Here is a 14,212-nt window from a genome sequence, read left to right on the forward strand (position 1 = left end):
CAAGGATGCTCCTCTGGGTCCCATGCCAACTTTGCAGTTTCTTTCTTTCTTTCTTTTTTTAAAAAATATTTATTTATTTATTTTTTAGATGTAGTTGGACACAATACCTTTATTTTATTTATTCATTTTTATGTGGGGCTGAAGATCGAACCCAGGGCTTTGCACATGCTAGGCAAGCACTCTACCGCTGAGCCTCTACTGCTGAGCCACAACCTCAGCCCCAACTTTGCAGTTTCTATGAGTGGAAAATGCCTTTTTTGTAGTAAGACCTAGATGAGATGTTCTCAGCATAGGTTTTCACGTGTATTGGGTAGTTCTCTGTGTAAGGTTTTTCCCTTTCCCAGGTTGGATTGGGAAGAGATTTCATTTTTCTGAAGACCTGGTGTCTTTTGCAGAAATCTAGACCAAGGCCAGCTCTGGGTTTGCTCCTTCTTAAGCAATGAAAAGGGGCTGAAAAGGAAGATGGCTGAAGATGAAGAGAGGAGTAGCAGGCAGAATCTGGTCAAGAAAATTTCCCAGTCAATTAAACTAGGAAATTTGGGGGAAAATAAAAGGAATCTATATGCATTAAAAAGAAACTATTACAAATGATCTAGTTAGGGAATTCCCAAGAAGTTCAGGATAAAATAATGGAGAGGGCACTGGATTTAGACAAGCTCACTGAACCGATTTGTAAACTCGTGTAATTCACCTTGTTTAAATGAGAGACTCACTACGGTGATTGGGTGATTTATGTGACGCCTCTGAGGCAGGTAATGAACTGTGATATCATTTATTGCCAAATATGGTGGTACACACTTGTAATCCCAGCAACTCAGGAGGCTGAGGCAGGAGGATTGCATGTTTGAGGCCAGCCTCAAAGACTTAGTAAGACCCTGTCTCAAAGCAAAAAGGGATGGGGATGTAGCTCAGTGGTAGAGTGCTTACCTTTCATGTGGGAGGCCCTGGGTTCAATACCTAGTGCCACAAACAGACAAAGATAACATTTGTTAATCTGAGGAGTTTATTAGGATCCTCTATACTGCTTCTACTTCCTCTATTCTCTGAAGAGAAAAAAAAAAAAAAAAAAAAAACGAGGAATAGGCAGTTGAAAAGAACAGGATGGATTCTCAAACACTAGAAAGCAAGACAAAGGACATTCCTTCAGGATGACACAGTAGTCCAAGGCTGGTATCTGGAGTTTGACATACAGACATGGAATGAGTAGAGGATGGAGGGGTCAGAGAGTCCAATGTGGCTGAATAAGAGAATTTTATTGATATAGAGGAGTGAGAGGGTTCCAGAGTATTATGGTTTAGATATAAGATGTCCCCCAAAAGCTCATGTGTGAGAAAATGTAAGAAAGTTTAGAGGTGAAATGATTAGATTATGAAAACCTTAACCTAATCTGTGTATTAATCCACTGGTAGGGATTAACTGGGTGGTAACTGTAGGTAGGTAGCGAGTGGCTGGAGGAGGTGAGTCATTGGGGTTGTGCCTATAAAGTGTATACACACACACACACACACACACTTTTTTCTTTTCTTTTCTTTTTCTTTTTTTTTTGGTGCTGGGGATTTAACTCAGGGACACTTTAACACTGAGCTACATCCCTAGCCTTTTTTATTTTTTATTTTGAGACAAGGTCTCACTAAGTTAGGGCCTTGCTAAGTTGCTAAGGTTGGTTCTATGTCCTGAGCTGCTTTCCTCTACCACACCTTTCTGCCACTATGTTCTGCTCCCCTGGGGCCCAAAGTAAGAGTCAGCTATGTATGGATTGAGGCCTCTGAAACCATGTGCACCAAATAAACTTCCTCCTCTAAAATTGTTCTTGTCAGGTTTTTTGGTCACAGAGATGAAAAACTGACTGAAACATAGAGTTAAGGGCACTAGAGAATGGGGGCGGGGTGGGCAGGAGACTTTAATAAGAATTTCTGCAGACCAATTATTTGGAGTCTATTAAAATCTGAAACAAATGTATATAAAAGATACAAAATTTAGGAATAATACCTTGGAAGTAACCACAATGCAGTGGAAATTAAAATAATTTTAGAATAATTTGTATAACTATGTCTATGATTTTGAAAATCTAGATAAAATGGATTTAAGAAAACTAGTTCACCAAATTAGTCTCAAGTTGTGATAAACACTCTCTTCATCAGCTGGCCTCCGCCTGAGGGTCCCCTTCCTCTGTATGGAATGTAAAGGGAGGGTTTAATCTTGAGCTGGGCACCTGGCATCAATTGACCAGGACTCTGTGCTTCTCCTCATTCTCTGGTTCACTGGGAACCTTAGCTCCCTTGTTGATTGTTGCATTCTGGAACTTCCAGACATAGACTCCTTGATAAATGCTGGGCCTTGTTTGGACTCCCATGAAGGGAAAAGCACTTTGCTTTATAGCCTGGTTGCTTTTCTTCCCACAATATCAGACAAGCATATATGGGATTATTAGATTTTATTGTAGAATTGGAACAATTAAAAGGAATCCCAATTATTAAAAGAAAATGCTTGAACTTATGCTAAAGTGACTTTCCCCATATTTCAAGAGATAACATTAAACTCTTCATGGGGACCCCCTCTTGGATGCTACTAGTTCCACTTTTGCTTCTCTTTCCACTCTACTGAGTGATTTCCTATTAAACTTTTGGGAAATGACAAGCTTATCCAAAGAGTTGTTTTTCTTAGGATCCTTTTCTATACCCCCTACAATGTTTTCTCAGCAATGCATTCCTCAAGTCCAAGTTATTTTTTTTAGAATAATGTCACAAATATTCTTAATTAGATAATACATGATGGTCTTGGCACCCTGCTATAGTTTGGATTGGGAATGTCCCCCAAATGTTCATGTATTAAAGAGTTGGCTCTAGCTTACTATTAGGAGGTGGTAGAATCTTTAAGAGGTGGGGCCTTTTAGGAAGTCCTCAGGTCACTGGGGATATGCCTTTGATTGGAATACTGCGACCCTGGCCACTTCTTCTCTCTCTCTCCTTCACTTCCTGGATACGAGGTGAGTGGATTTCTTTGCCATGCACTTCTGCCGTCATGTGCTGACTTGCCACAGGCTCCAAAACAATGGCACCAACTGAGCATGGAATGGAACCTCCATAATATGAGCCTAAATAAATCTCTTTATAAGCTGACTAGCTCAAGCATTTCCTATATGGAAGGAGAAACTGACTAAGTTTGCAGAGCAGCTCAGAGTTGGCATAATTAAGTCTGTCTCTATTCAAAATTTTTACAGATTCTGCTTTTTGGTCTTCAAAGTATCTAGCTGGTAAGCATTTAATCAGATGTTCACACAGACAATCCACGGACAAATATTTATTCTTAGAGGTGATAAATTTTAAATTCATCAGAAGGAAAAATAAATATTTCCTTGACTCCTATACATTTGCAAGATTACTTCTCTACAGGGGAGTTATGACTTTACTATATCATGGCGGATATAGTACTCAGTCCTTTTCAACTCTTTGGTGGTTTTGTATCATCATTGTTGGTAAAAGGCTTTTTAGCATAATATAATTTAAAAGTTGTGCTGTAAGAGAGTTCAATACTAGCAAGAGCTTTATCTGTTGTATAAAGTTGTCAGAATAAACATTTGTAGCCCTACCCTCTACCCCAAATAAAAAATAATAAAGGGAGGATATTAAATAAAGCTGGGAAGTTATGAAGGATGGAATCTCATGCATATGTGTCTGATAAAAAGAACAGTTCACAAAAAGTGATGTGAGAACCACAACCTTAAACAAAGTCCACTGCAACCTTACACAAAAATATACTTCTGCAAGGACCTCTGCTCAACCACTGTCTGTTTTGACTTGGACAGATGCCATCCTTGTCATTGATCTTTGCAATAAAGTGTCATTGTTTCAAAAGATCTTATGTAATCCTCCTCATTTTGCCTTTAAAAATTTGCCCTTGCCTCAGCCTCTTTGAATATGCTCAATTTATTATGGCATGCCTATTTCCGTTACACTGCTATTTCCAAATAAATTTAATTAATCTTTGGAGAATTTCTTTCTATTTGTTTTGTAGTTTGACAGTGCTAAGAATCCGAAAGACCAAACCATAAGGCACAAATAACATTGGATCTATTCTTGTGGGTCCAGCATTGAGCAAGGAACAAGTTACTTTTTGTCCTAACCTCATGAGAAGGATAGGCTCACAAGTTTTGACTTTGAAGGTCCCTGACAGGATGCAGCCTCAGGGCTGGGGTAGAGGTAGAGGCAGGTGAGACAGAAGAAGAAAGAATACCATAGACCAGAAAAAGGAGGGCCTTCTAAGTACCCATCTCTGGCTCCAAAGGACAAACCATCTTTAGAACAACTTTAGTTCTACTTTATCCTTCCTTTCAGGTGTGTCTCCTTGGGCCTGCCAGAATAAGAAATTGCTTATTTCTGAGTTAAATATCATAATGACTTGTCCTATCAGTTTGAAATGCTGCTTTATAAACTTGAAACATTTCTGCTTTTTAAGTTCACTCAACACAACTCAACTGACCAGATTATTTAAAAAATGTGCGTCACCCTGTACTACATAAAAGAAAAATATTTGAAGTGACTCATAGCATCCTTCAAAGTAAATGCTCTGTAGGCCATTTAACTTCAGCCCATCTGAAGCACCAACTCCTCTCCCCAGTGTGTGTGAGTTGTTTAGTAAACAACTAGTTTATGACCCAAAATCCCACATTATTAAAGAGCACACTTACTAAGAGAATATGTTACTGAGTTACCAAAAATCATCTCCTAACATAAAATTAAAGATATGAAGCTTCTATTCATTAAAATGTTTCCACTTCCTTTTCTTCCTGTACATATTGTTTTTGTTATATCTTAGGCAGTCAACTGTTATTAGTGTCTCCAGCTGAACATCCTAAGAGCCTCAATGTGGGAGTTGCTACCTCTCTAATAAGGTGAGTTAATTTTGTCCTAGCCAATAGAGCGGTCCCCTTTCTGAAAGTGACAATTTTCCTTCTCTGTTGTTTCTTGGTACGGCCCTATCTTGCAGAGACCTTTTTCTCTACATTTTACATATTTCTGTGTATCTTTCCAATCTAGTTTTTTACTTATCTATACAAAGAATATTTAAATTGATGTAGTGAAATTGAACCAAAATTAAACTCACTAAGAAAATGGACATATTAGTTTGCTTTCAGACATGATGGCAGAGCGCACTTGAGGGACTTACTTTGGAGACTGATCAAGAAGGCAAAATAAAACTGGGGACACAGTGGTAGAGCATTTGCCTAGCATGCATGAGGCCAGGGTTCCATCACCAACACTGCAAAAAAAAAAAAAAAAAAAAAAAGGAAGATAAAGAAGATGACAATAAATCAAACATTCAGTTTTCTAAAAATTATAGTATCACTAGAAGATTTTTTTAAATAAGTACTTTAATTCCACCACCATCTACAAATCAGTTTCATATATTAGTTTTTATCCATATGCACATGAATTTTTGTACACATTTTAAGTGTAGTTAAACCTACAATTATGTCTATTCTTGGTACTAAATCATAATTACTTTTCATGTTTTTATATTTTTCATCTTTTAATGCTGTTATGATCTTTTATAACATTAGTGTACCACAATCTATTTATTAAGGAGTAGCCATGCAGCCTAGTATTACTCAAAATAATTATCAACCACTGGTTAGTGCAATGTAAATACAACAGAATTCACATAATAAAAATGAATTTTTAACTATAATTATAATAATTCAGAGCTAAGATAACTTTCAACTTTGTAACAAGATTTTTTTTTTAACTTTTTTGGGAAAGTAAGTACTGGGGATCAAACTCAGGACCTCAAACCTGTCATGTAATGCTCTACCATTGAGCCACAAGATTCCTTTACATATCACCTCTGTTATCTGCTCCTCAAGGCTGTAGCTCATCTGAAGCACATTGCCCTGAGTGGCAACCAGGGATAATTGATTGGCAGGTGCATCAGAAGTTGGACTGCCTGAGCTTGAAGTTGGACTTTATCACTTTAAGCTTTACCACTTATTGCCTGCTTAAACTTGGTAAATCATCTAACTTCTTTGCATTTCCCATGTCCTCCTTTGTAAAGATGACAATAGTGTAGAACAGGTGCTTATCACCCTTAAGACTCTGGTTTCAATCCCCAGCACTGGGAAAAAAACAAAGCAATAATACCTACTCTACAGGATTATTTTAGGATTACATTAAATATACTCATAAAGCACTCGATAAATGTTAGCTGTCACTATTGCCATAGCAACATCTGCAACTGGGAACATCTACCTGTGACTTTTAATGGTTATGATAAAGTTGATTCTCATCAGCTCTACAATTGAATGAAAGAATTGTTTTAAATCAATTACTTGGAAAGATTAATAAGCAAATGACACCTCTCTACCCATGGAATAATAATAAAAGTTAAAATGTACATTTTTAAGTTCACTCAACACAACTCAGCTGACCAGATTATTTTAAAAATGTGTGTCACCCTGAACTACATAAAAGAAAAATATTTGAAGTGATTCATAGCATCCTTCAAAGTAAATGCTCTGAAGGCCATTTAACTTCTATTTTAAGTCACACTAAACCAAATGTGCTCTGGGATAAGTAATGGGAATCATAATAGCACACCTACTTCTTAGGGTTGTTTTGAAGATTTAAATTCATTAATATTCAGAGTAGAATAGTGCCTGAACATAGTAAGTACTTCAGATGTGTTTGCTAATAAAATAAAAATAAAATTGTTCCAATATGGTGAAACTCTTACTAGTTTTTGCATGATGTGATCTGTAATTTTGTTCATATGGAAGCTATACAGAGGAATTTAAATTTTATTTTTATGGATATTTTTGTCATTTCTATTTTTTAGCTTTTACAGATAATGCTGCAAATGGGAATCTTTATGCATGCATTTATTTGCTTTTCTTTAAAAAAAATTTTTTAAGGATAAAATCCCTGGAGTAGATTTTATGGTGCCGGTTAGTGAATAAGCAGTTTAGTTCAGACAAGAACACTGTTTAGAACTGGGCTTTAGGGCAGTTGAATTTGCTGGAGTTGACAAGATCCAGAGAGCTGCCCAGAGATGGGGGTGTTCCCAACAGCTCAAGGGCTGGGTGCTGCTGGTTGATAGTGGGAGGGGAAAAACAGGGTGATGTGATACAAGGAGAAATGGCTGGTATCCAGTGAGATGATTTTTAGATCCATTTACACCTCTCCTTTGAAATGCAAAGTTGTTCTGTCACCAGGATCTGTTTTCGTCTTTCTTTTCTTTTTTCTTTTTGGCAGTACTAGGGATTGAACCTAGAGGCTTTCAACTGCTGAGCTATATCACCCGTTCTTTTTATTTTCAGACAGACTTGCTAAATTGCTGAGGTTGACCTTGAATTTGTGACCCTCCTGCCTCACACTTGTGAGTAGGTGGGGTTACAGGTGTGACCTCCACACTAAGCTCAGGATCTCTGTTTCTATTAAAGCCTTTTCCTGTATGGGGGCTGTGAATGCATTATTTCTCTATATGCTGTATATATTCTATATATCCTATACATGCTAAAAACTGCATTTAGAACTAGGGATGCAACAGTAAGAAAAATATGGTCAGTGCCATCATGCATTTACATGCAACATAGAAGACAATTTTAAAGGTAAATTTAAGATGTGAGAAACTCAAGTGATAGATGTAGAAAATTTTAGAGGCACGGGACAGATCTGGGAAATCATTCATCCCAGACTTAAGATATGAGCCTGGGTGGCAGAAAAAACATTTTCCTAGAGGCAATAATGGTCAGGCTAAGCCTTAAAAGGTTGAGCAGAAAAAGGAAGAATAAAGAGCACTCTGAGCAGAGAAGATGGCAGGGCTTTCAGAGGACCAGCAATTTCATATCCTTGGGGAGTCAAAAGCAGGGCAAGTAGCTTGAGATGTGGCTGGAGAGACAGGCAGGATCCTTGTACTTTGCTTTAAAGAATTTGGAGTTTTTATGGACATGGTGCCCAAGAATGGCTTTGGAAATAAGCCTACCTCCACTCAGAGCTATCTGCCCTGGTTTCCCCATGCCTTGTTTTTTCTTTCCGTGAGGCTTGGAGCACCTTGTCATTTCCAGCTAGGGTGACCACTAGCTGTCGCTATTGAACAGATCCTGCTCCCCACAGCTCAAGGCCAAGCTCAAGGCTGCCAGGGCAGGGCTGTCACCAGATGGCTGAGTTGGCCTCCTCTAGGTTTGTTCTTGGGCTGTGAACAGTGACTTGCTTGTGGGCTCCTTCACGAGGAGGTGGTGGTAGTAGAAGCTTGCCAGGAATCACATGGTGCCGTATTCAGCCACTGAGTGGTGCCGCCTCCCCTGAAGGCAGAAGGAGGCCTATGAAGGGAAAGTCTAGTCAGGGTCTTACTCTTTGGTACTAGAGTGGGCTAGCTTTGGGGTCCACTCTGTCACCCGGGGCTCAGGCTGCCACAGGACTGTTCAAAGACAGCATGAAGAAATCCTGAAACACCTCAGCCCAACAGTCCAGATCAGCCAGTCTCTTCGACATGTGAACACTGTGTCCTTTAGGCCTCAGCCCTCACGGCTGTGGGGCTCTTTGGCCATAAATATGTTCATAAATGTGTACATGTGGTTGCAAAATGGTTTTGCAAAATGCTCATGCATCCTTCTATGTGGCCTCTGTTTTCTTACCCTTCTTCTCAGAAACTCCTCTCTTCACAGCCTTCCCAATTCACCCACTGTTCATCTGACACTTTTCTATTTTTTAAGAATCCATTTATATATCTATAACATATATCTATATGTAATTACATACAATATATGTAAATACAAAATGTTATATAATGTTACCATATGTTTTTGTTGCATATAAGTACTTACATATTATGATATAATTATATATATAGGATTACCATAGCGGAGCAAACTAACATATCCATAGTTACCTTTTGTGTGTGTGTGTGTGTGTGTGTGTGTAAAGGAGGCAGTGAAGAACCTAAAATCTCTCTTAGCAAAGTTCTAACTATCCTCCTGCTTCTGGTGAAGTGTTAAGCTGAGCCATTCTGGCATATGGATTACTTAAGTTAAAGGCACTTACAAACAGCAGGGCCAGAAGGTCACTCTGACCTTTGAGTTTTTTTTTTTTTTAATATATAAAGCAGAAGTTGCAATTCCCATGTGAAACATGTCCTTATACTAAGAAAAAAAGCAATATTCTTATTATCAAGGACAAGAAAACAGAAGCCAAGAGAAAATTGTGCAAACCAACCTTGTTAAACTAAGTTTTTGTCCTTCCAGTCACTTCTGTGTCCAGTTAAATACCTGAGCCCAAACCCCTTTGCCTTTTCACATTGTCATAGTTTAACATTCTTTGTCTGATTCAGCATCTAAGAAACTGACTCAAACAGCTTCTTTTGATCTTATGTGGGCTCCAGTGCCACAAAAATTATATTAAATACATTTCAAAGCTTTTCTTCTATTAATCTTGTATTAACTTAATTCTTGGGCCCAACAGGGACCCTCATGGAAGTGGAGTTTTGCCATCCCCTACCCTGTAGTTACATCTCTAGGCTTATTTATCTTCTATAAATGAAGCTATGTGCTCTTTGATTTCCATCTCCCTGTTCCTCCTTCTGCTCCCAATGGTAACCAGGACCAACCTTTTGATTCTGTGTATTTTGAGTTTTATTTTTAAGATTCTGCATTTAAGGGAAGTTATGCTGTTTTTGTCTTTTCTGTTCTAACTCATTTTACTTAGCATAATATCCTCTAGGTTCATAAATGTGTACATGTTGTTGCAAATGGCAGAATCTCCTTTTTAAAGGCCAAATAATATTTCAATTTGTGTATACATATATATGTACATATGTATACATATACCATGTGAATAGTGTGTGTGTATATATATATGTGTATACACATATAAATGTGTATGTGTACACATATTTATACACACACACCATGAAAAATGCCATGATGATCATGGGGGTGCAGATACCTTTACTATATGGTCATGTAATTTCCTTGGTGGTACTCAATACAAAGATTGCCAAGTCATACGTGTCAATATAAAACAAAAACCAAAGAAAATAAAAAATCATCAGAGATTCTTCAAAGAATAATGACATTTATTTGATAATATTACAATGGAAATATGCATACCATAGTAAACTATGGACGTATTCAAAGAAGTTGAGGCAAGGGTAAATTTTTAAAGGCAAAAATGAGGAGGATTGCATCAGTTACTTTCAAACAGTAATCCTTGACCACAGTGATTAATAACAAGTGTTCTAAGTCCAAGGTTGAGCAGTCAGTGACTAATTTTTGTAGAAGATTGCAGTGGCTTCTGTGCAATCTCATGGTTCTGGCAAAGTCTCAGGCAAACATGCATAAAATTTCTTCCTTCATGATCTCCTAGCTTTATTTACATTTTGTTGTTGTTGGGCTGACATAAGTGACTCCATTTTTATTCTTACAACTCTCCCATTTCTTTCACCTTCCCTAGTCTTGGTCAAGATCTTTCTATGGAAACATCACTGATCAGTCATCCTAGAGTTAGGTTTTGATTGACCCTTCTGGATTGGGACGGATCTGTCCCAGTTGTTGGTCTGGTTTGGTCCCACTTCAGGGGATGTAGTAGATGGATGGGGTGTAGGGTAAGGGGTGGGCAGTGTTGGAAATCAGTGTCAAAACCCTTTTAGCCACATTTGAGCAAAAGATGTTTAGTAGGAGCTGTTCTCAGACTGTGTTTACCTTAAGTGCATTTTTAATTTCTATTCTCTCTGTCCTGTGGGTGATAGCTATCATCTCAAAGCATTGGGCCAGCATTATTTTTTTTTAAGAACTGTACTTCTGCAGAATTTTGACAGGCAATAGGTACAAAGGTTAAAAAGGAAAATATAAAACAACATCAAAAAAACCCCAAACAATCCCATGCCATTTGCCATGAATTGGTGATCCCTTGGAGAAGGATGAAAGACTAGGGGTGCTGAGATATTGGCGTTGTGAGACATCACGAATACCTATTTCCCTTTCCCTTAGTAGTACAAATTAGCTTATTTATTTACTTCCCTTGAGAAATTAAGGGGTACTTCTGGGACTTGTTAGTATATGTCCCAGCACTCTGAGGTGAGCACAAATGAAGAAGAATAGGAGTTCTTGGAAAATTCCCTAGACCTAGTCAATACCAGAAGGGATCATGGGTTCTATCCTATATCACTTTGAAAGGGGAATGGGAGCTCATTTTGAGCCAGGAGGTCTGCCCCATAACCCAAGTCCTAAAGAATTGGTTGTAAGCCTAACATATGCTGCATTCTTACTCTAATGCAACTTTAGAGCCATGTATCCAAAGGAGACATGTAGTACAAACTACTGCAATGTGAGAAGAAAATCTTGGAATTTATATTTATTTTATCTTGTCTTTTAAAGATCTTATGTCTTCATGTTTTATATTAGTAAATATTTATGCATATATTATATAAAAGATAATTATATCTCCTTTAGAAATATATATATGTAATCATATTTTTTTCATGATTTAATGATGAAGTTTGTGATCAAAAGCTTTGGAGACCACAACTCTGGAGAATCTTTAATTCAGTCCTTTGAAGCTTATCATAGACTATTGTCTCACTCTGTTTTCTGTTGTTATAACTGAATACTGTAGTTTGGGTAATTTATAAAGAAAAGATTTATTTGGCCTGTGATTCTGGAGGCTGGGAAGTCCAAGAGCATCCTTTCACCCCAGCCTCAGCATCTGGTGAGGGGCTTGTTTCATTGTAACATAGCAGAGAGCAGCATATAGTGAGACAGAGCAAGCAAACTAGAGAGCTTACTTTTTAAATTTTTTTTTTCCATAAAAAGTCACTCCCAGGACAATATACTAATCTATTACTCCATGACTGAATTACTTCATCCACAAGGGCAAAGTCAGTACAGAGTCATAGCCAAAAGATCCCACCTCTCAACACTGATGCTTTAAGGACAAATTTGTAACACATGAACTTTTGGGAAATGTGTTCAGACCACAGCAACTATCCTTTGGGATGGATCTGAGATGCTGGCCCAGAGAAGTCCATCCCAGGAAAAAGATCCAGTATACACGGAGAACAGAAGGACAGATACTCTGGAGAAAGACTTGGTGTAGAAGTAAGACTTAACTGTCCTTGAGAAGTCACTCTCTAGGACAGCAGGTGGGAAGTCTGTCCCTTGTGCCATGGAAGTCAACTCCTCTGAAGATGAAAAGACAGGATACAAAGAATTTTTAGGGTAGTGGAGCTACTTTGTATAATGCCATAAGTATGGATACTTATCATTGTACATTTGTCTAAACCTATAGAATATATAATACCAAGAGTGAATTTTAATATAAATGATGGATTTAGAGTGTCAATCCTCAGAGTTCCCTCACACCTGATTTCTAGAACCTTTGATTACATTCTTTCCTGAGGAGAGGGATTAACAGTTTCCCAAAGGGCAATTTGAAGAGGTGGGAGGCCTAGCATAGTTTCCAGCGTGGGTGGAGCCATGACCAATTAGAATCTTGCAGCTAGTCTGTGGGAATGGATGCTGTCAGTGTGCTTGAGAGCATGACACCTTAGAAATCGTGTGTCCTCCCTGCTTCTGTAGTGATTTACACTTGTGACAAATGCCTGATTTGCCTAAGAGAACCCCAATTTTTTTGGGGGAAAACTCAATTTGTCAACTTCTCCTGCAGGGAAATGTCCTGCAGGGTCATGTGATGTGGCTCTGGACCATTCCAGACTTCCCAGGATGCCCTCTATCAGGGATCCAATTCAGTGCACGTGCACCTTTTGCCTTTCACCTTGTCCCTTGTCCTTTCTCTTGCTGGAAAAACATGAGTGATTCTGAAGGCCGAGCAGCTATCTCAAGACCACACAGCTATGAGGAGGAAGACGGATAGCTGAGTGGAAAGACAGAGGAAGTCTGGGTCCCTGAAGGCTCTGGTCTGCCCCTCCCAGACTTTTGTTACAGGAGGAAAATAAATCTCTACATGATTCAGCAGCGTCAGACAGTTAAATTTTCTATTACTCCCAGGAGAAGGCAGGGCTTACAAACATGAAAGTCTAGACTATAGGACTCTCTGACGCTTTGAAAGAGGCTGCTGCTTCCATCAATATGCCAATGCTCTTAGAACTGAAGAGTGGGAGCCCTGGTTCCCTCTCCTTCTCTGGCAATCAGAGAAAGATTTCCTGCCATTCTGCTAGGCAGCTCCGCCATACTTGCTGACAGGGAAAAAAAAAAAAAAATCCAGTTTGATTTTTGTTATGTGAGTTTGATTTCAAATCCTGGAGGGGAGAGACAGTGAGCTTATTGTTTAAGAGGAACTAATTCTGTCAGGAATGTGGAAAATGAGAGTCCCTGTGATATGCCACGGCTGGCTGTGTGGCTTGAGAAACTGATGATACCTATCTCTTCCTCATCCACGGGAGCCATGTCACCTGGGAGGTGCGAAACTGACTATTTGCATAATTACATCCTGGAAATAGGCAAATGCTACAAATCAGAAATCCAGGCATTTTCCCCCTGATTTTATCTGGAGAGCTAGTTGTTAAATAATGACCAACACGCCACTGGAAAAAGAAGCAAGATCTAGTTTAATATTAACAACATAGATATTGTTTCGCTGCTTCATTGCTCTCCTGCTTTCCCGGGCCATCTAAAAACCTGCAAATAAGCAGAATCAGGGAAAGGTCTATTTACATGGGACAGTCTGAAGTCTTTAGTTTGTCTTTGGGGCTCAGGAAAACATGCAAGGGTTCAGTCTAAGAGCGAAAACTCATTTCAACTTGACTTTGGATATTGATTACGTTCTGGTCTTAGCACTCATCCCGCCTCCTGATCAGCCTTCCTTTCTCCATCCTGTTGACAATCTGCAGGGCTCTTCTCTTGCAAAGCTGGCTTTTTGCCTGCCCTCTGTCAGCCCCAGAAACCCTGGATTGGCATCCGGCCCCCCTCATGATTTTCTCTGGCTCAGCACCTATGGGGCAGGTGTTCCTCTAGGTGTTAGGGGACAAGAATCAAAGCAGATAAAACTCCTGTCCTATGAAGCTGTTAACAGTGCTGCCCCTTTTTGAAGTGTCCTTTGACTACCCCTCCTTTCCCTTGGCATTCTAAATTCTAAAGGAAAGCCACACCTAAATGATTAAGATGGAAATTGCTAAATAATCTTTCTATAGCTTTACAGAACTGAGAACATCTGGTGACCTTCAGATAACATTGGAATGTGTAACACCCTTCATATTCTTTAATTCC

The sequence above is a fragment of the Marmota marmota genome, unplaced genomic scaffold (genome assembly GCF_001458135.2).
Source record: "Marmota marmota marmota unplaced genomic scaffold, marMar, whole genome shotgun sequence".
Taxonomy (NCBI): Eukaryota; Metazoa; Chordata; class Mammalia; order Rodentia; family Sciuridae; genus Marmota; species Marmota marmota.